This window comes from Gopherus evgoodei, chromosome 4 (assembly GCF_007399415.2).
Source record: "Gopherus evgoodei ecotype Sinaloan lineage chromosome 4, rGopEvg1_v1.p, whole genome shotgun sequence".
Lineage (NCBI taxonomy): Eukaryota > Metazoa > Chordata > Testudines > Testudinidae > Gopherus > Gopherus evgoodei.
Genome location: NC_044325.1, coordinates 97541773 through 97565510, shown reverse-complemented (window position 1 = coordinate 97565510; position 23738 = coordinate 97541773). Strand labels below are relative to the sequence as shown.

General features: G+C 43.2%; 1 long non-coding RNA gene across 1 annotated transcript; it reads right to left on the bottom strand.

Annotated features, from left to right (window-relative positions):
* Positions 1 to 344: 344 nt before the first annotated feature.
* On the bottom strand, positions 345 to 21396 carry LOC115649766. The gene is made up of 3 exons (XR_003999906.1): positions 21383 to 21396; positions 12817 to 12820; positions 345 to 442 (listed from the first exon to the last, which is right to left on the bottom strand). It is a non-coding gene; the product is annotated as an uncharacterized LOC115649766 (long non-coding RNA).
* Between the last annotated feature and the right edge of the window lie 2342 nt (positions 21397 to 23738).

Genomic DNA, 23738 nt, shown 5'->3' with positions numbered 1-23738 from the left:
AGTAAGGACGGCAATACTTCTGCAGTTCTGCACTGCTGCCTGCAGTGGTGCTGCCTTCAGAGCTGGATAGCTGGCCAACAGCTGCTGCTCTCTGGACGCCCAGCTCTAAAGGCAGCACCTGCCACCAGCAGCAGCCCAGATGTAAAAGATGCACTAAGTCTGCCGTGAAAAGTGATATTGACGATGTTTCTTCTCCCCCCCCCCGCTATTAAACAGTAACTATTTTTTACAAATAACTTTTCTGCTCATAATTCCATAAAAATGTGTTCATCTTAATTAAAAATAATAAGAAAACATAAATCTGTTTTAAACAATAGGATTATAAATTTTGCATTTCAAATAGTGTTACATATAAAAAAAATGTGTTTTTAAATTATGGGGGGGTGTTGCACTCAGGCTTGCTGTTTGAAAGGGGTCACCAATACAAAAAGTTTGAGAACCACTGAATTATTTGTTTTAATGTTTATATTAAAGTGTTTGTAAAATATGGAATATGTATTGTGATCAGTGGCACTGGAGTCAGAGGGCTCGTATTCCCTGGAGAGATTGTGACCGATGATACAACAGGAAATGCTGGGGAGTTAGGCTGAAGCAACTCAGCCACTAGGGCACAGGGTTTAATAAAGTTCCTCTTGTTCAACTTAACCTGCATTCAGTTTCACTCTTTGTAAATGAAACAAACCCCTTTTTATATCTGGCCTCAGATCCTCAACTGTTGTACATCAACATATCTATATATTCATATTGTACATACACTTAAGAAAATAGAAATTTACAATTCTAATCCAAAATACTGGCACCAGACATGGAAATAATGCTTTCAAATATCTATAAAATGTAAATAAAGCAATACAGTGTACCAAGTGAACTATTTGGCTTCTGCCTTTGATATGAAACTATTGTACTCTGGGCCCTAGTTCCTATGGCAATTATAAACTAAACTTTATATGCTGTTGCTATACCATACCAAAACATTTGTCACTCATGTCACTTCAGAGAGGGCAAAATCAACAGGATTTTCTTATGTGCCACTTCCAGTACAGCTGAACACCAAGATACGTTTCCTTCCACAGAATAAACCCCAGTTGCTGATTTCTGTATGAATAGTATAGGAAAGAACTCTTCACATTTGCAACTGAATGATAGGGCCTCTGACATCTTTTCAGGGATTGCCATCTGAGTCATGTCTTTTCTTTGCCTTGTCATCTGATTCACAATGCAGAGTTTTGCTGCAGAATACACCCCCAATTTGTCAAAGCCATTTCTTAGCTCATTACCATGTGTATATTAGCATCCATTTTACAATCTCATTGATAATTGTTATTTGCAAAAACAGATTAGTTTTCTATGCCTGCAATTGCTTTTAGCTACTATATGAATATTCATGAGTCTCAAATGTCTTCAGTATTTACGGCTTTTTTTTTTCGTGGTTTCGTCTCCTTATTTGATTTATCTGTACCAGTCACTATTGTGGAAGCAATTATAACAACCATATAACCATCTTTATTTTATTATGTAGAAGGTTTTATACACAATTTTTTGTTCATCCTTCTTTGCACTGATTTAGTGGAGCAAATCAAATTCATAGCCTCTATTAGCAGTGGGGCAAGTCACTGAAGTTCTGCTGATGATTTCACTGATGCATGCTAGGTTCCTTTGAAGCAGCTTTACAATGATAACAGATGAAAAACTTTCAATACAATTTTACTGTGATTATTAGCAGCACTAGCAGGACCAAAACAAACTTGACAGGTTAAGGCACTAGCAGTAATAATACCAATGCTAGGAAAGTGAAGGACAGTCACAAACAAAAAATGAGCATTAGCAGATGTGCTCGTTAAGTGGTATATTGCCATAAGTGAGAACAAATGTACCTCTAACTCTTGTGCTGTCCAGTAAAACCTGCACTTATGCAAACAAGAGTAACTGTATGCACTTACATATATTTTAAGATCACAATTACCCAAGTTTCATATATAAATCCTTATTTATATACCAAAATAGTGGTTATATGGCTGTAAACTCTAGCCTTATATGTACATATATAGTAAAATAATTTTTCAATCTGTTCTATCAAGTTGCCTACACTACCATTCCAAGTGACTGCTTAACCATACAGCCTTCACCTTTGTACTTCCTGTTTCATCAAATCTCTCCATGTCATGTTGTCATCTCTGGTTCCTCTCATCTTAAGGTAGACTGTAAGCTCTTTGGGGCAAAGACTATCCAGTCTGTAAAGGGTCATGTAAATCTATAGTACTATATAGTCCCTGGAGCACGTAACTTGTTGGGGCACACACTACTGCCGACCTCGCTGTGGGCAACCGGTGTCTGATCTGGGCCTCAGACTCTCTGGTTTCTTCAGTAAAGGTCTGAAGCGGCTCCCGGGATGGAGTCTTCACCAAGTGTCCTCTTTTCCCAGTGGTCAGCCCTGACTGGGCAGCTCTGCAGGCTTTTATACCTGACTTCCCGGTGGAGCATGCTCAGCAGAGCCTCAGGGGTGGGGCTTCTTCTGCTAGAAGGGAAGGATTAACCCTCGCTGTATCAGTGCATGGCTGATCCGCCCCATCACACACACCTATTGCATCTACTTTTGAGTATTTCATGTGTGGAGGTGACTAAAGCAGTGTCACAAGCAACTTCTGTAATCTTTTAAAATACAGACAGAGGTGAAAATAAGCCAGTACAGGCCAGTACGGCGTACCGGTAAGAAAGTGGCCGAAGCATTCAATACAAATGGGTAAAATAGGCTAGGTTTAACTGTACTAACAAAAAAAATCAGATTCATTGCTTGAATTAAATATATTTTACATTCTCTAGAAACAAAATGTTTTCAATTTTCATTTCTTGTCAGGTGGAAGACAGTCACGTGATTGCGAACGTTAGCTTTTGAGTGCCATCATTTTAATTGCTTGCTTCTTATTGGTCAAGTCTGTCGTGTCGAGCAGCAATTTACAGTAGAAAGCAAGTGAAAAAAAAATGCCACCTAAGAAGATACGTGTTCAATAGACCCTAACAGATAGGTTTAAACATAAAAGTGAGGAAATGGGGATTGTCAGCAAAAAGAACAGCATCAAATAAAGAAGCTGAAAGTCATCCACAAAAGGGTCTGTCTACACAACTGACATTAAAGTGCTGCCGTAGCAGTGCTTTAACATGACTGTGTAGTCGCGTCTCCTAGTGCTGTAGCACTGTCTACACTGCCACTTTACAGCCCTGAAACTTGGGAGCGGGGAGGGTCACACCCCTGAGCAAGGAAAGTTTATGCTTCCACTTACAGCATCGAGACAGTGCTGCAGCCCTGGGAGTCGCACTCTCAGCATTGGTAGCTATTCCCTTTGCAGAGGTAGTTTTATTACAGCGCTGGAGCTGTGACTACACAGCCACGTTAAAGCGCTGCCGCTGTGTAGACATAGCCTTAAAACAACTACCAATACTCTAGAATAAAACTAGTAGACAGCTAATATATTAAAGTCATGCAAAGGGATCCATTAAGTTAAGTGTGTAAGAGCAGAGGTGAGAATGGGAGTTGCGATATGACTGTACCGGTAAGAAATTTAAGTTGCTTTCACCCCTGAATACAGGGACCACATTTTCAGCACATCTCAAACTAGCTCTTATTTTGTTTATGAAAACATTATATTTACATTGGCCTAGAATGGAAAATCTGATTTTCAAAATACAAGTTTTGCATATGCAAACAGATGAACACATATTTTTGCTGAGAAAATATTCCCCAATAGTCTGTTTCCTTCACAAGTATTTTCATGCCTCTGGCACTGGGTCTGCAGTGTAATGTCCTTAAAGTCCAGCGATTGTCAATATTCACCACCTCATATAATTATTTTCCTTATTAAAAAGGCACAGGAACAAATTAAATGAACCATGACATGTACTGTGAAGCGGTCACAGCTATGGATTTCCTGAATATAATCAGAAAGCTGGTCACCTCTGGTAACAGTGCCCTTTAACTCCACAGGAAGAGTGCCACCTGCTGACTCACCAACATGATTTGCCCCAGTACCTAAGTGCTCCGTGGATGTCTTCTGTGCAAGTACTGAACCTGGCTAGCACTGTTTAGACTGCGAGATATGGTATGATATTCATCCTAAGCAGTTATTGGTGCACAACATACTCATCAGTTTTGGGCCCATTCAATACCACCATAGTCTCTCTTCAGCTGTGTTCATGGGCAAAAAGGGGTGTGTCAGCAGTCCTTGATGTGGTCTTTCAGGGGGTCTCTATTGCTCTCTGAGTGGCTTTCTTTGGTTAGCCCCTGGTCAAGGAAGTCCTTGGCTCCTGGCCTCTAATTAGACCTTGTGGTCTGCTTTGGTCCCTTTGAGTCATGTTTCTGGAGGTAGCATGGTACAGGGGTGCCACTTCACTGTCCCTGGTCTTTCTGACCACCTTCCTTCTCTGAGCTCTCTCCTTTTATAGCAGGCCTTATTTCCTTTATTGGTTGCAGCTAAGGGTTCCTGCCTCCATGACTGGCAGCTGCATGAGGGTGTGGTCAGGCTGCTTGCCAGTAGGCAGGAGAGGCTCCCTTCCCACTTCTGCATCTGTTCACACATTACAGTGTGTTTTTACATTGTTGAGTTCTAGTGTAGAGAAGGCACTGTTTTTACATCAGTGAAGCACAGCACAGCATTAGCTGTAATGTGAATGTGGGCTTAAAGTACACAAAACCTTACTAACCATATTCCATTTTACTCCAGATAATAGGCCCATGAATGCTGCTGAGTGGTATGCCCTCACAGCACAGAGAGAGTCTTTATGTGGTATGTAAAGAAAGACTATTATAAATAATATGAAAATCCAGGCTAGATCTTAATGGTATTAATCATTAACAAGATAGCAAAGTATGATTATTATTTTATATTAGTCTAGTGCCTAGGAGCCCTAGTCCAAAGGAGACTCCAGGCTCTTCCCACGTTACATATGTTTATTATACTTTCCTTTTTAGCTCTGTTGTTTGGACTTACATTATCAGCTCACTGGCTCTTGAGATTTGTTTGGTGTTTGTTATGGGTCTATTGTCTTTAAGATAAGGTTGCTTTTTGTTACTTTTTAGGGCATCCAGAAGCCTGGGTGTGCCTTATTAAACAGCAGCATGAGGGATAGCAATGAGCTGTGACAACAGTTGTATAAATAGCCAACAAACTTCAGTGCAGTCTGAGCTTTCACTCAGCAGCACCTGCCTCCCTGGAAGATGTAGACTGGCAGCGTCACACAGCAAAAGAATACAGTTTCAAGTTGCATGCCCCCAGCTCCTCTCTCCAACCACATCCCCATGCAACCCAGATAATGGGGGACCAGAAGCCAATTAAAATATTTGTAACAAAAGTTGCTCACTTGCTTCAAACTAAAGGCTGAGTCATAAATGCAATCATACTTCGAATCAATAGAGGTCCAATTCTGAATGCACTACAACCCTTTTGAGCCACTCTAGCAGTGCAAAGGGACCAGAAAGCTGCCCTAAAGGGCCATCTGAAGACTCCCCACTGATATTAGCTTTAGGTCACACACATACTCCCAATTCCTTAGCAAGGATGGGCGGGGGTGCAGCCAGAGGATCAAGAATAGGGCAGCCTTGGCATGCCTGGGAATCAGGGAAGCATAGAAGTAGTGTACAGCAACCTCAGAGCTGTAGTGCAGCTGAGGACATGTTTAACACACATTCTTAAGCTTAGGAATTGCTTAGGGAGTCTTCAGCTATGGGTGATCAGCTACAAAATACCTCATATGGATATATCACATTGCAAGCACACATATAAGGACTGCAGCCAACCACAGATAGGTTAGAGTCAGGGGTCAGCAACCTTTCAGAAGTGGTGTGCTGAGTCTTCATTTATTCACTCTGATTTAAGGTTTCACGTGCCAGTAATACATTTTAAGGTTTTTAGAAGGTCTCTCTCTATAAGTCTATAAACTATTATATGTAAAGTAAACAAATTTTTTAAAATGTTTAAGCAGCTTCATTTAAAATTAAATTAAAATGCAGATCTTATCAGTTTACTGCTGTGGTTCTTAACCTGGGGAGCACGCACCCCCTGGGACAGGGCCACTGCAAGGATATTTTGCAACCTAGGTGAAACTTCCACCTTCTGGAGCCCCCCCCGCCACATCGGTTCATTGAGGGGCAAATCCCAATGAGCTTTTATAGACCCCAGGGGCCAGCCATGCTCAGGGGCTGCTCCCCAGACCAGGTTCCCCCCTCCCTGTCCCCTGAACTCCCCTGGAGGGTGCACAGCCCCCCTGCGAGCCCTCCCAACCCCACCCAGGTGGCTCCCGCCCCAAGTCCACTTACTGGATTTGCCGGGCTTGGGCCGCTGCAACAACTCGACAGGGAGGAGCTGCCTTCCTGAGGTACCGGAGAGCCAGAGCGTCCCACTTGCAACAGCAGCAAGCCCCAGCCATGGAGAAGCCAGCATGGTGTAGGGGGGCAGCAGCCCTGCAAAGGCAGTGGCACCGCTAGCAGGGAGCAGCCATGCCCCCCCACCCCTCGTGCAGGCTACAGTAGATATATGCGGGCACCAGCCCCCCTGCACCCACCGGCTTACCCCTCACCTAGGGTTACTATATTTCAACAATCAAAAAAGAGGGGAGAGCCCTGCCCTAGCTCTGCCCCCATCCACTCCCTCCCACTTCCCACCCCGATTGCCCCGGTCAGAACCCCCAACCCCCCTGCTCCTTGTCCCCTGACTGCCCCCTCCGGGGACCCCTGTCCCTAACTGCCCCCCCAGAAACCTACCCCCTACCTAAGCCTCCCTGCTCCTTGTCCCGAATGCCCCCTCCTGAGACCCACTCACCCTAACTGCCACCCTAGGACCCTACCCCCTACCTGTCCCCTGACTGCCCCAACCCTTATCCACACCCCTGCCCTCAGACAGACCCCCGGGGACTCTCACACCCCATCCAACCACTTCCCACCCCCTGACAGGACCCCCAGAACTCCCAACCCATCCAATCCTCCCCTGCTCCCTGACTGCCCCCCGGACTCCCCTTACCAGGCCCATGCCAGTCAGATGCTGGCTCCACGTGGAGTGTTGAGGCAGTGGGAAGGGGGGGAGCTGCGGTGGCGGCTCACACTTCCTGGAGCCACAGAACCCAAGCGTGGTGATGGGGGAGCCAGGGGTGCGCCTGCCCAGACTGCGGCCTGGTGCTTCCCCCCAGGGGCTCCTGCAGCGGATGCATGAGGGCAGTGGTCTCCATGTGCCCCCCAGCTCCCCACTCGCTGCGCTTGGGTTGTGCAGCTCCTGGGAGTGTGAGCCACCACCACCACCCCTCTCACAGCAGGCTCAGGGCCCCACACCCCAGCGGCTCACGCTCCCGGGAGCTGCAGAACCCGAGCATGGTGAGTGGGGAGCTGGGGGGCACACCTGCTGCTGGTTTTGGGTCCCGGCCTCCGGCCCCGCTCAGCCTCTGCCAGCCTGGGTTCTGCTAACTCCGCCGGCCGCGCACTGAGTGGGGCTGGCATCCGGGACCCCGGCTGGCAGCCGTGTGCCAGGCAAAATCAGCTCACGTGCCAAAGATGGCAGGTGTGCCGTAGGTTGCCGACCCCTGGGCTAGGTTATTTCTTTCAGAGTACAGCCAGCTTATAAACAAAAGCAAGAAGTCAAACACCAAAAAAAAAAAAAAAAAGCCAGCACCAAAGGGCAACACTCTGCTGAGGCAGAAATCCCAGTCATAGATCAGAAAAGGTAAAGTTAATCACTTAGGCCCAAATTTTCATACACGGCCTCTAATTTTGGCATCCAAAAATGCAATCACCCCAAATTTACTCACATAGTCCCAAACATCTTTATCTCACAGCAAGCAGTGGGTGCTCAGCACATCTTAAAATCATACTCCTGGTGCCCAAAGTTGGACATTCAAAACTTAGAGACAACATATAAGAATCTCCTCTAGAAAATTTTACTCTTAAGGGAAAATAAAAACACAGGAATTGCTATACCAAGTAAGTGGTCCATCTAGTCCAGTATCATGTCTCCAACAGTGGCCTGTACCAGTTGCTTCTGAGGATGGTTCAGGAAACCCACCATAAGCAATTTTAGGATGACCTGCCCACAAGTAAAGTTTTTTCTAACCCACGATTGGCTTAATGTCATGAAGCATGAGGGTTTCTCTCTTCCAAAATGCATGGCTTTTATAATATTAGTTATAATAACTCTGAATGGTCTCATTCTCAATATACATGTCCAGTTCTGTTTCAATCATGTAAAGCTCCTGGCCTTATTGACAACTTGTGTCAATGAGTCTGACAGAGCAATTGTGCACTGTGTGCAGTAAGTATTTCCTTTTAGCAGTTCTGAGTTCACTTGCAACTTCATTGAATGTTCCATAATTCTTGTACTGAGACAGGATGAATAGAAGTTCCTGAACTACTTTCTCTACACCATTAATTTTTTGTACACTTTCCTTATGTCCCCTTTCAGTCTTCTTCGCTCCAAGGTAAACAATCCACATGAGCGTTTTTCCATGATTGTAATCATTGTCACACGTCTCCAAACCCATTTATATCTGCTGTCTTCATTTTGAGATGAGATGAGCAGAACCGAACATGGTGTTGCAGGTGAGGGCATACCATTGATTTATAAGGTAGCACAATATTTTCTGCATTATCCTCCATCCCTGCACACAGTAATCTAAGGACTGTCCTATATCATCTGTACTTCTGTTCCCCACTCTCCCATTGGAATTTTAGGGCTAAAAAGATAATTATTTATGTAACCCTTCTGCCCCTCTGAGTTGGCAGCAACAAGGGCCGGGTTCAGTATCCAGGGGTTCCGTTTCAGTAACACAATGCATAACCGGCTCGAGCCCCCACCCAGTGACCTGGGACACTCACATACCACACACCCCCTGGGCGCCTCTAGGAGGCAATACTTCCCCTCTCGCAAGCACGGAGTCTGAGTGTAGCAAAATCTTTTTAATAAAGGAAGGAATTAATGCGGCATCCCATTGGAGAAACACCACAAACAGGGTTATAACACAAACCATAAACAAAAACCCACCTCCAAGTACTTTTGGCACTGTCCTTTTTCCCCTTAGGGTTTTAAGTCCAATCACCCCAAAGTCCAACAACCCAAAAGTCTCTGGTCAATGCCACCCCAGAGTTCGAGAGTTCATCTGTAGAGGTCCCCCCCCAGCCTGGATAGAAAGGGGCACCTTACGTGGTCCTGGGCCAACTGCCCTGCCTCTCCGTGGGTTCTGCTTCCGCCTTCTCCACGAACTGTTCCGCTTTACCAGCTGCTGTACGCTGCTCCTCCAGCCGTCCTCACAAACTGCTCCGCTCCACCAGCTGCTCTGCTCCATGAGCTGCTCGGCTCCGCTCGCTCTGTGGGCCGCTCCACCTGTCCCACAGCTACTCCGCTCTGTCAGCCACTCTGCTGCCACCAGCTGTCCCGTGATCCGCTCCAGCCGTCCCCACAAACTGCTCCACTCCGCCAGCAGCTCTGTTCCACAGTATAGCTTTGGGCTCCCCACTAGTTAGCACCGTACTCAGTGCTCTCAGCTCAGTGATTTTAGCTTTTAGTAATTTTCAGCTCTTAGTGATTCCAGCTCATAGTAGGGTAGCCCCAGGGCTAGTGCACCATTAGCCCAAAGTGACTTCAGCTCAGTAACCTGTATTTAAATTCTTGAGGGAATAAAAAAATCAACTCTGACATTCCACAGTGGAGAGAGGAGGGGGTGCAACTGGTGCTTCTAGCTCCACAAGGAGACTGCACCGCCAGGCACAAATACATGTCCCCACCCTCTCTCAATTCTCTAGGTTTTGGAACCCATGTCCCATGTCTAGCCAGTACCACCCAACTGAGGGTGAGCAATTTGTCACCAAGCAATCCCACAGCTTGGGAGTCTGGGATAGGGTGGGCATGCCTATGCAAATACACTCTCTGAACTTCTTTCCACCAGATGTCAGTGTAGAGCTTATCCTGACTCTGCTTACATTTATGTGGAAGGGTATGATTTCATGTTATCAGTCTGATTAATAAAAAATAACTGTAGTAAAATGAGGCCCTGAAACACAAACCCTTGGTATCAGAGGCCCGGTATAAGGCCTAAGGCCTGAACTAAAGTAATGGTCAAGACTTTGCTAACATAAAGCAAAGTTAAGCTGTGAGCCAGAAGCAGGCCCTGCTCAAAGAAGCTGGCAAGGAAAGGGCTGATGCTGCAAAAAGAGACATACCTAAAAGGTACTGGACACCACATATCAGAACATTCACATACTTGAACACTCCACACAGATAACAAGGAACAGGCTGACTCATCCCAATGACAGGGTCAAAAAGGTAATAGGATGGATAGAGTTGTGTTTGAACCAATATGTACAAAGTGAGAGGCGGCACCTTGCTACGTAGAGGAGTTGCACCTCAATACATCAGGAGTGATGTGTAACTTGTTTGTACCTCTGTATAAAAATGCACCTCTGAGTGGATGCCTTTGTCCAGCCTAGGGGGCAGTTGTAAGTCCCGCCATTGACTGAGCTGAGTCCATTGTCAGGGAGCATGTATGTACTAGCTAGCAGCACCTTAGCAGCACCTTGGACTTCTATGCCAGGGAAAGCTGGAGACTTGTGTTTCTCTTCAACAATAAACCTGGCCGACGTGCCTTCGTACCTTTGTACCTTACTAGAGTCTGTGGTCATTGGGGTTGTCTTCGGGTCTGCTGTGTCAGCTATCTGCGCAGAGCTGGGACAGCACACAGAGGGAACACACACGCAGCCAACTGATATCAACATTGAGCAGAGCACTGCGCTGGTAGCATCTGACGACAATAACTTTGTATTCAGCTTTTTGAAACTGAATTAATTTAACAAAAAGCATGAAGTGGGCAGCCCCTTGGATTTGATATTTGCACAATCAGATGTAAAGAAAAATATCTAGTTTATGCTTCTTAAAGTAATCTCTTTTACAGAATACACACATTCTGAATAGATCACAGTGTTGTGGATGGTTGGGGGAAGCCAGCCTCTAGTACTTAAAACCAAAGCACAGTATTTTTTCCTAGATCAAAAAGTAAAATGTATAGTTAAGGCATAATTACCTCATGATAAATCTCTTTGTACACTTGGATACAACATGACTGGTTAAAATTGAGTAAAAAGTGCTGAGTTTTGTCTAATACCCTGCTACTTTGATCTGCTTTCATATGCTGCTTTCATATGCTGTGTTAGGCATAAAGTATAATTGGTGTTTAAACCTCAGCAGACAACAGTGATTTTTTTTTGCCCACATTTCATAAGCCATCTATAATTCACATAGCTTATGTCAATTCTTGTTTATATTTCTATTTTATTTTGGCCTCTATGAGTGACCACAGTAACAGCAACACAGGGCAGTGAAGTTCTGCCAGCAAGTTTTGATCCTTTTTAAATGCTTCAAGTGCCTTCAGCTGTTTTCATTTCTTTATGGTAAGTAACCAATAAATGTTTGCATTGAGCATTCTTCTTCCCATTCTGACTGCACACATCATGAACTCATGCACCTTTCATCTTGTAACTGCAGCTGCTGGTAGTTTTGAGCAACCATGATCAAATGTAAAATGGATAAAATTCATTTCTGTGATCTCTTTTTCAGCTTGCAGGACCATATAATGAATCTTTTTGGTGACTTCTGAATTTCTTTTAAAAAGTTATATTGGCAATATTGCTGATATCGCCCCAGCAAATAGAATAATTTCTGATGTTTTTGTTTCCTGAGTCCATTTTAAAATTGATCATAACTAGAACAACATGCCTGTATTCCTATCTTTAAATGACAGACCCATAGACTAAGCAACAGAAAATTGACAGCCCAGGAGTGAAATAAAAATACTTCATGCTCCTGAGTGTTTAGTGATCTGGTGATCATTGCTTTATAGTATTTACCCTTCCCGTGCTACATATATTATATAGGAATTAAGAAGCTGCAGAAAGCACACAGTAGTTTCACAAAATGTACCCCAATCATCTGAGCTACCATAGCTGTTAAGTACATGATTTTCTGGAAATGCAATGCAGCTGTTTCATAATACAACAAACATGTCATATGTCATCTACAATAGTCCTACATATAAATATAGCTTTTATTTTGTTTTGCGGTAGTCTAGTATCTGGATATTGCTCAAGACATACTTTTCCAGCTCCTTAAATATATAGCAATTTGCTAACATGATATGTGATTTGTTACTAATGCCATACAAAATAAGATGCATTTTATGCTAGTGCATAATTTATGGTAAACTGCCTTAGCACAATAGTAAGATAGTATTGTATTCAAACGTCTTATGAAAGAATGAACAAACACACCTTTTCAGATTGCCAAATGCTTTGTCTTTACCACTCAGCAACTCTCAATGTCACAGGGTCATTTCTAGGCTGGGGAGGCAGGCTACAGCAGGAAGGAGGAAATGAAAGACAACATATGGTCAAAGAGGGAGATAACTGAGTTACAGAAGTAAGCCTGTGGGAACATGGCAAAAGATTGGGGTGAGTATGAGCAGCAGTATGTGGGGTAAGACCTAGATCATTCTTAAAATGGCTGCCACTGTTGTGCTAGCCATTTTAGGCATGTGCTATTCATATCAGTTTTTTGGAATCACAGCACTGCCAAACCACAACCATTCAAAAATGACGAGTCAAGTCCTCTACCCTGCAAATCACAACACTGGCTTGAAAATCATGAGATTTTTTTTTAAAATAATAAATTTCGGATTCATTTTGTCTGTCTTCTGGTTTCTGAGCCTTTAAGGTGCTCATGGATCACATTTTCAAGCTTTTCTCCACAACCATGAGAGCTCTTAATTTAGGCCTAGTCTACACTTAATTAGATCAACCTGGCTATGTCACTTAGGGTTGTGAAAAAATTGACACCCTGTGTGAAATAGTTAGATCAATCTAACCTCCAGTATAGATGCATCTAGGTCAATGTAATTATTCTCATCAACCTAACTACTGCCTCTCAGAGAGGTGGATTAGCTATAGTGGTGAAAAAACCACTTATATCAATGTAGGAAGTGTCTACACTACGGCAGTACAAAGGCACAGCTGCAGCTCCATCCCTGTAGCAGCTATATTATAGAAACGCCCTTAGATTTTTTTAAAAATGAAAGCTAAGATTCTCATATAATTGCATGTCTTGGGGAGCCAAGGCTTTAAGAAAAAACACCAAATATGAGACTCTTAATAAAATTAGGAGTTGGCAACAGCAGAATCATATTTATAGGAATTCAACAAGAGGGCTATGGATTTTTCTATACTATAATTCCTGGCATTTGTTCCATCCCTACTCATATGAAGTGCTGAATTTTGCTTAAATGAATTTATTGGAAAGAGGAAAAACAGAAACCCTACATATATTTTCAAAGGTTATTTAGAATGTGTATATTTTATGGCTATACAATGCTCACTGCATATGAACATTATCACATGGGCTGAAGGGCCATGAACCAAAATGGCATGGGAAATGTATCCAGTGGGAAACCAGAAAGAGCAAATGTTTATTTAACATCTTTACTGATGATGTGGAAGGGGTTTAAAGAATATATTAACAACATTTCTAAATTATACTAAATTAGGAAAGGTTAACACCACGTACTTAGCTATGGTTCAAAGGAACCTAGTGAATGCAGAAATATGAACAAAAAACATCAAAATGAAAATTTTTGAAAAAATGCAATGAATTACATCTGGGAATAATATAAAATACAGAAATTCAGTGGGAGGGAGATATTTAGAAAGTAGTAATCCTAAGAAAAAAGCTAGAAGTAATGGTGGTCATCCAATTAGACTTAAGTCAGCAATGTTATGTAAAACAAAAAAGGCTACTGAAGTTTGGGGCTGCGGATGCAGAGGCATCAGATCACTGAGCAGTGAGGTAATTTAATGTTTCATATTGCCCTAGTACAACTACAGTTTTACTATTGTAGTCAGTTACTGTTACTAAAGTGCCCAGAAGGTATTAATAAATTAGAGGAAACCCAGAGAGAACAACAACAAAAAATTAGGAAGCCTGTAATAGAGGACACTCTTCACTAGGGTCCTACCAAATTCTCAGCCATGAAAAATACCTCACTGTGAAATGTGGTGCCCCCCATGAAATCTGGTCTGTTGTGTAGTTTTACCCTATGCTATAGGCCATGGCTACACTGGCGCTTTAGAGAGCTGCAACTTTTGCGCTCAGGGGTGTGAAAAAAACACCCCCCTGAGTGCTGCAAGATACAGCGCTGTAAAGCCTCAGTGTAAATAGTGCCGCAGCGCTGGGAGCACAGCTCCCGGCGCTGCAAGCTACACCTGTAGAGGATGTGGAGTACGTGCAGCACTGGGAGAGCTCTCTCCCAGCGCTGGCGCTGCAACCACACTCGAAACTTCAAAGCGCTGCCGCGGTAGCGCTTTGAAGTGCAAGTGTAGCCATACCCTATAGAGTAAAAGTACACAGAGTTTCTCAAACTTGAGGTCCCAACCCAAAAAGGGGGGGGTCACAAGTGTATTGTAGGGAGGGGGTTGCAGTATTGTTACCCTTACTTCTGTGCTACTTTCAGGTCTGGGAGGCTAGGGAACCGTGGCTGCTGGCCAGGCATGCAGCTCTGAAGGCAGCACCACCACCAACAGCAGCAGAGAAGAAAGGGTGGCGTGGAGTGAATACATCTGCTAAATTTACTATTTATGCCATGACCAACCCTTGAAAAATGTGTGATTTCTCCACAATTTAAGTAAATCCCTACTCACCACGTGAGCACCCCCTTGAACTAGGACATGACATGGCAGGGGTTCTGCGACTTTAGCATCCTCTATTGTCTGCCATTCTTGTTGTCTCAGCTTGTAGCTTACATGACTCCAGCCAGGTCACCCTTCAAGGATAGCCCCCTACTGGAGTACCAGAAAGTGCAAACAGAAAACCTAAAGTCCAATAGCATCCAATAGCATTCTTCTATGCCTGCTCTGGAATTCTACCTCTTCATGTGGCTTCTTCTCAGTCTGCCACTGAAAAGCCAGCTCAAAGCCGTCCTCAAGCTCTCTAGTAGCCTCCTGACTGCCTCTCATACATTCAATCCCTCCTCCACGTGGTGGAAACAGGGAGAGTAGGGGATTGTCTTGAAAGGCAAAGTATGGTGGTGAGCTTTGCTCTCTGGTCCCCACAGTAGCCATGAAGGCCTACAGGGATTTATTCCAAAACATCCCAAGTAACAGGGCTCTGGGGATGCAGACCAGGCATGTTAGCCTGGGCAATTGGTCTAATAGCAGGTCACTCTGAAAACCAAACTGCAGCCAGAAAGTCCTTCATTTGTCTTGGTTTACCTTGCCAATGGTCTTGTTGAGAGAGAGAGAGAACACATGCACCAGTGAGTGAGCTGTTGCACAACTTGTTGCACACTTCAAACATATTCTCGCAAAGCCTTTGACAATCCAACAAGTCTCACAGCAATGGGTGAACAGTGAAAGTGACAAGTGATGAACATTACTGGGAGTCAGTTATGAATCTGCACATGGGCAGGTGTAGAGGTGCGACTCACCCCTGCGTCATCTCCTGCTGGTGACTCCTGGGAATTAGCTCATTCCAGCTCTGGAGCACTCTCTGCAGGCTAGTGATCCGCCTGTCCTCTGGCCCCCGCGTCCCTCCCTGGACCCAGTGCCCTTTTACATGGGGTGCTGCCCCCTGGCAGTAACCCCTTTCTCTCAGGGTCTCCCCTCCCCAGGAAACCCCCACCCTCTATCCCCACCTCGCCTCAGTATATGACTACTGCCAGTCATTGTCCAGCCCCTGTACCCTGGGGCAGACTGCAGTATCAGCCTACAGATCACTGGCAAGGTTGGGTTTGGACCTGCTGCCTTGGCCTACCCTGGGCTGCCCTCTGCAACCCCCAGTATCTGTTGGCCCAATGCTAGGCCGCAGCCTGGGGCTTTCCGGGCTGGAGCTCATAGACTCCTCTGCCTTTCTCCAGCCCTGCTTCACTCAGATACCCTGTGTCCAGTTCCCTGCAGTCAGGCCCATCTCGCTCTACAGCTAGAGAAAGACTGTTTGGGCTTCTGCCTCACAGCCTCTTATTGGGGCCAGCTGGGCCTGATTGGGGCATGGCCACAGCTGAGCCTACTTTCCCTAATCATCTCAGGCTCCTTGTCTCAGCCACAGCCCTCTCCTGGGCTGTTTTAAGCCCTTCAGGGCAGGAGCAGGGGACCCCCCTGCTACAGCAGGCCAAGACTTTGGTCACTCAGCATTGACCTAGTGTAACACCATATTTCTCAATCTGAGGAGGAGGGCTATAAAAGGTGCCCAAAAATTGATAAGCCCAAACAGCCCTGACCAGCCCTTTCAAATCATGCAGTCAAAATTCAGACAAGCCTCAGAGAGTTTCCTTTTTGTCCCAGTACTACGACGTGGTACGCTATTACACTCCTGATCATCCAAACCAAACTGATCGTCCTGCCAGGCAGACTACTCTGGTTGCTTGAGAACCTGAAAGACTTTGTATCAACACTGCAATGATGAACAAAATGACCTGGTCTGAATGACTCCCCATGAAAATAAGCTGATTATTTTAGGTGACTTTAATGCTTGGGTTCGACATGATTCTATGTGGCATGGCATAACTAGCAAACATGGAGGTGGCAACATAAACAGCATAGCTTACTTCTCCTGATGATGTGTCAAGTACTATTTAGTTTTTACAAACACTGTCTTCTGACTCTCCAGCAAATACTAAATGACCTGGACGCACCTGTATTCACCCTTGTACACCAGTGGCATGCATAACTCAAGTATTACATGAAGCTGATTGTTTGAACAAAACTTTCCCTCTCTATTTGGTCAAAAATGCATAAAAAACAGTTAAACGTTCTCAGCTGAAAGATCTGTGAATCACAGAACAATTTTCAATACGGCTAGCTACTGTTTTAGAAATTTTTCAAATGATCAGTGACAACATCTGCAAACAGGTATCTCTGCATGACACAATCTATAACATGGTTGCAGATTGTGCTTGGTATACAAAACACCATCATACAGACTGGTTCAGTGATAATTATCCTGAAGTATCAAACCTCCTTGATATCAAGCAACAAGTGCTCTTAGCTGTCCCACTCAGCTGAAAAATGCCAGATATAGAGCAGCTTGCAGCACATTCCAACACAAACTCTGCCAAGTGCAAAATATGTGATTTGACCATAAAGCAGGTAAACAGGCCCTTACTGATAAACCTGATTCCCAGGGCCGCCCGGGGTTGTGGGGGGCAGGTAAGTGGTGCAATTTGCCCCAGGTCCCACAGGGGACCCCACAAGAATATAGTATTCTATAGTATTGCAACTTTTTTTTTTTATAGAAGGGGCCCCCAAAATTGCTTTGCCCCAGGCCCCCTAAATCTTCTGGGCAGCCCTGCTGATTCCATAGGTTTCTATGATGCAGTTAAAGTTGCATATGGCCTCACCCAATCTGCCTTGACACCACTGACATACTGATGGTGAATCTCTCATCACTCATTGCACTGCCATTAACCAACAGTGGGAAGAACATTTTAGTAAACTACTATACTTAACCGTGTACCTATGGTTTCTAATGAGTTGCTGAATAATGTCCACAAATTATCCACATTTACCAAATGACCCACACAAGCTTAGGTGTTGAAGGCTGTTCAAGTAATGAAATATATTGAATTTCCTGGTCCCCATGCCATTCCAGCTAAAGTTTTCAAAAACATGGAGGAAATCTTTTTATTGACAGGCTTTTTTAATTTTTCTTACATCTGGCTTCAAGAAATCATATGTTAACAACTGAAAGATGCCAACATCATCATTATAACCATAAAAGCTCAAAGAGCGAATGTGGGAACTGCCACAGTAGCTCTTTCACTGGCTGCAGCCAGCAAGATTCTTGTACAGCTCGTCCTGAACTGACTCCTGACCCAAATCACTGACAATATTCAATTGAGTAACCATGCGGCTTTTGTGCTCAGCAGAGCACAATTGACGTGATTATAATTTGACAATTACAGGAAAAATGTTGCAACAGCCTTTGTATATCATGTTTCTCGATCAAACCACGGTATTTGACACAGTCAGCCACACTGTCCTCTGGAAATGACTCACTGAATTTGGATGCACAGACAAGTTTATTAACAATGTTTGGCAATTCCATGAAGATATGACTGAAAGAGTTAACTCTGATGGTGATCTAATAGACCCATTTCCAATCACAAATGGGGCGAAGTAAGAATGTGTGATCACTTTTAGCTCTTTGGATCTATTTTTTGCTGCATTGCTAGAGAAAGCCCTTTGTGGCTCTTCAAATGACATCATTATATGCTTCCACTAGTAAGCTCTTCAATCTTTCCAGGCTATGTGCAAACACTAATGTGAGAGAAGTGTTGATCCAGGAACTGCTCTACACTGATGATTGGCCTTGACAGTGCACTCTGAAGCAGCACTACAAGATCTTACAAACTGCTTTGCTGTGGCAGTTTGTAATTTTGGCCTTACCATTAGCTGAGTGAACCCCGAGATTAAGTACCCACCAGCTCCTTAACTACCTTACCACGACCCATCAACAAGTCTGGAAGATATCTTACTCCAAACTGTCAAATGTGGCAACACACTGAACAATGAAGCAACCATTGACCATGAAGCGGATGTGTGAATTAAGAAAGCCAGCCCTGCTTGTGGTCACCTCCATCACTGAATCTGGAGACAATATGAAATCTCTCTACAGACGAAAATCAAAGTCTATAATGATGATGTCCTCACAACACTGCTCTATGGGTGCAAAGCATAGACTTATTATCAATGGCACATTAAAAAGCTTGAGCTGCCATGGCAAAAGCTGGTTCAATCAGCATGGAGGCTCATTTGATCTGCTCCCAACTGAGATGGACTGACCATGTAATTCATTTGCCTGGCATCTGTTTAGCAAAGCAAAACATATTCCAAATTAAGATCTGGCATATGGAGGGTAGAAGAAACACTTCAAAGACTCTCTGAAACATAATTTCACCAAAAATGAACATTTCTGATATGATATGATATTTCAGCACCTGGAGATTTATTGCATTGCACGGGGCCATCCTGTAAGAATGAGTGTCCATGACTTTCAGAAGAATTGCGTTCAACAGCTGGGAGCACAACACCCGGCACAGAAACAAAGTGCAGTTCAATCAACACAAGTAAGCAAATGGCTCTGTGGCCAGCGTAGTAAATGTTGTTCTTCACATATTGAATTATAGTACAAACTATGATTGTCAATGTCATCCTCAGAATTGAGGTGACTAGCATCATCATAAACCTCTTAACTTCAGAGTCTTTCCTACTTTGCTTCAGGTTTGTCTTTAAGGAGCCTCCTTCTCAGGTGAGACATGCTACTGAACTGGTCTTTCCTGCCCCATCTCACCCTCCCACATACACAGGTCATAACCTGGTGAGCTAATTAGGCCCTCAGACTCTTGTTAACTCTCTATTTCCCAGCGTGGGGCATATCTCCCATCACAGAGCCAAAGGGACTGATTTATAAGTAAATATTACATTTAAATATTGGGTAAGCACCAACTAAAGTGAGTTGGGGGGAACATAAAAAGCTACTAGTAACTGAAAAGATAAGGACAGAAGAAGAAAAGGAAATTCTTTGGGCAGGGACTGTCTTTTTGTTCTGTCTGTACAGCACCCAACACAATGTGGTCCCTGGTCCTTGACTGGGGATCCTCGGTTCTATGATGATATAAATAGAAAATTTAGAATTGATAGGATGAAATTAAGAGCAAACTTTTTGGCAAAATATCAGGAAGACGTATCAATAGATTTATTGTAATATGAAATAATCTCCCAGGGAATATAGTTCAAACCCTATTGTTTGAGAAATGGAAAATTAACTTGGATTAGAGCTAGAAACTTCAATGTAGATAGCAATTCTACATTTGTGATGGGCTGGATGACCTAATAGCTTTTGCTATTTGTATTATTTGCTATTTGTATTATTATATTCCATTGCAAAATGAACAGAGTCTGTAGGACAGATGCATTTCTCAACATAAGATATTGATTTACCCAAAGAAACTTAATATATTTGGGTTCTGACATACTGCCACCCATAACCAAAGCATCCAAACACACTAAATCAGTGAGCATACTTTTTAAAGAATGTCTTTAACCCTCATATTTGTTTTTCTATTTTAAATCACTGAATCAAATCATGTCCTCAAAAAAGGGGTTTCTAGTTTAATATGAACTTCTACAATACAGTAGCACAAAGGTAGAGTAACAATTTTTTCTCAATAGTAAGATGATGATTGGGTTCTTTATATAGGACTCCATCACCACTCTGAATCAGAAAGCTGCTCAACAAATCATAACAGTGCAAGACTTTTTAGAATAAAGCTACTGAAATCTGGAAGTTCTTGCAGCAACATGTCAAAAATTAAGTTGTATTTTCTTTTCCATCAAGTACTTCTATTTCCCATCCTCCCCCGCACCCCACGCCCGCCCAACATTTTGCTTTGTATTTGTATAGAACTCCTTGTGTGACCCTACAAGTAATAGATACATGCAGAAAACAGTATCGGTGTTAGCAAGGGGCGGTTTCTATCCTTCAGCAGAACAAGAACAAGTCCCTGATATGAATGTTGGAAACAATACAATGCCTCTTTTCTCAGAGGGGTAAAAGACATGACAAGGCATGAAATGAGAAGGAACAAAAAGAAGATTTGCTGCTGTCAGAATTATTTCCTACATGGATGCACCTTTGATAATAGAATTTTCTACTGATGTTCCACATTTTCCTCATCTTGCTTCAGCATTTTCTGCAAGGCTGCCCATAGTTAAAGCTGGTTACCACTAAGACACGAAGAGGCTCCCTCATGAAATATTTCTAAAAAGGACAGAAATTATTTTACACTATGCATCACCTGACATAAGTGAAATATTAAAAACTCCCACAGTAATTTAATTAAGAGCACATGGTAACACTTATTGTTTAGCATGCACTGAATAGGATGACCCCTAATTCGTTTATAGCTAAGGTCAGCCAAGGAAAAAAAACGGTTAAAAAAGGACCTTAACTCAAACATAGGCTGATCCTCTGCCTTGACAGCTAGAGCTGTACTAACATCAGGAAAAAATCAACTTAAGAGAAAAAAAATAGTCAAGCACCTTGCAGCTGGCCATTTTCAGTAACTGAAGCTGCTTGCAGTCCTGCTATAGTGAAGCTGATTTGGGTTAAGAATTATTTTGAAAGCATCCATTTGTACCTACCTGGAGAAGCGTGTTTTAGAAATCTCCTGTCTCATTTGATAGTGCATAAGGCAAGGCAAATGCCAGCCTATAACACAAAAAGGAAAGGGAACTGTATCTGCTTACACTGCATCTACCTCAGTATCATAAAAATTCTTCATTTGACTAGCATTCTGGATTAACCCCACTACTTTACACTGTAAACTCAAAGCAAATGAGTTGAGTATATTGGTATCCAGAGAAATTGGCTATTGTAGGCCTGGTTTTAGGTTTTTCCTTTACTGAGCTCCACCTTTATATCTGTAATTTTGCAGGCCCACATTGTTGTGTGTGCTATATTGTGTCCTCAGTTATTTGTGGGTGCAGTTCAGGTTGTGTAGACATTTCAGTACTTGATTTTGGAAAGAAATCTGAAGGCACATAGGGAAGACAGTGTTCAAAGTTCTGGCCCTGTCTCAATCCTATGTCAATATATGTATTGTAAGTTATTTTCTGAAAGTTTAGAAATACTTAGATCTTCTAAATCTGGTGCACTTTTCTTAATCCATTCCTCCTCCTTACCTTCTCCCACATGAAGTCCAAAAAATATTTAGACACTAGTGCAGCTGGCAAGTTTCACTGCACTGGACCTTAAATCATGTTTAAAAACAGAGCTTTCACTCTGTTTAAACAGGATTGCAGCTACAACACTTTCCAATCTAGCTGACCCAGTAATATATCAAAGATGTTGACCAGGAGACTGGCAGTGCAGAAGCCCCACTGGCTTCACGTAATAATGGCAACCGAATGCATAGTTTCAATCGTATACAAGTTTACAGTTCTGTTCAATGGCTTTCAGTGCTCCCACTATAAAAATTGTTCCAGCGCCCTTATGTTGACTCCCATCTTCACACTACCAACATTTTCCAACCAACCATCAAATTCTCTCAAATATCCTGAGCTTTCTCCCACACTACTTTTATGCCCGGGAAAAACTCCCCTGAAATAACCAAACAACCTCTATTTCATATTCCTTCCAATCCTCCCTTAAGATTTACCTGTGCCATGATGCCCACAAAACCCTGCCTGCTGATAATGGCTGGGCAGGTGATGAGCTGTGTCTGTCTCTCTTTTCACTTTTATCCTCTTCCTATTCCCACACACCTTCCCTGTAGCCGAAATTAAAAAAACACCACTACATGAAATTAACATCATCTGCCAGTTTTTCACAGTACTAATCTGCTCGTATATTATATCCCATCTTCTAGCCTTCATCTGTGTCTGTTAGATTCAAAATCCTTGGGAGCAGGGATTCTCTCTTATCAATGTTTGTACAGCCCCCAGTACAACAGGGCCCAGTGCCAATTTGGGCTTTTGGGAGCTACCACAATATTTACTACCACCACTACTAAACTGGTCCCAAAGAGGGTTTTTAAAAATATTTTTTAAAAGCAGTCCTTCTGTAGTCCCTGGTTTGCCAAATCCAGTCGGAAGCTGGTTTAGGCAGAGCAGTGTTGAAACCAAATTTAAATAACGTTTTCAAGCATGGTTCAACAAATATAGAAAGGGTTTGTAGTCCCATACACGCAAGACATCTTTTCCCTTGAATGGAACTATAAACTGCTCAGTAGCCAACTAAGAATTCATGCTTCCTCCCTTTGGCATCAACGGCAAAACTTTCATAGATTTCAACAGTAGCAGCATAAATCCCTAAAACAAGTTTTTCATGGAAGGATCTGTGCCTTAATCCAAGTTTTGTGAAATGGTTTTGCCCCTAGACAATTATATGTCGGGAAAATGAGGAAAAAAGGAAATGATCTAGTGATAGGACCATAGCACAGAGAAAAGTCACACTGTGTTCTAATTTGGCCTCTCACAATGGTCTCTGTGGCCTGGGGTAAGTTAGGTAGCATTCCTGCATCAGTTTCTCTTTTTCTCCTTTTTTTTCATCCCTAAGTATCTTTGCAGACACAGGAAGCAGTCATTGTTGCCATTCACTCCTTGTCCACTGCTTGTTCCTCCATTAAGCCCAGACTGGTCAAATCCATGCATACAATGTCCTGCCATCTAGTCGGTGGTTAGCCTATAGGCTTTGGCTATGATTACTTTTTTTTTTTCTTTCCATTCTATCATAAGAATGGCCATACTGGGTCAGACCAATGGTCCAGCTAGTCCAGTATTCTATCTTCCAACAGTGACCAATGCCAGATGCATCAAAGGGAATGAACAGAACAGGGCAATCATCAAGTGCTCCATCACCTGTCATTCAATCCATATCTGGCAATCAGAGGCTTAGGGACATCCTGAGCATGGGGTTGCATCCCTGACCATCTTGGCTAATAGCCATTGATGGACCTATCCTCCATGAATTTATCTAATTTGGTTTTAAATCCAGTTATAATTTCAGCCTTCGCAACATCTCCTGGCAATGATTTCCACAGATTGACTGTGTGTTGTATGAAGGAGGACTTCCTTTTGTATGTTTTAAACCTGTTGCTTATTAATTTCATTGGGTGACCCTTGCTGCTATGTGAAGGGATAAACAACACTTCCTTAGTCACTTTCTCCACTCCAG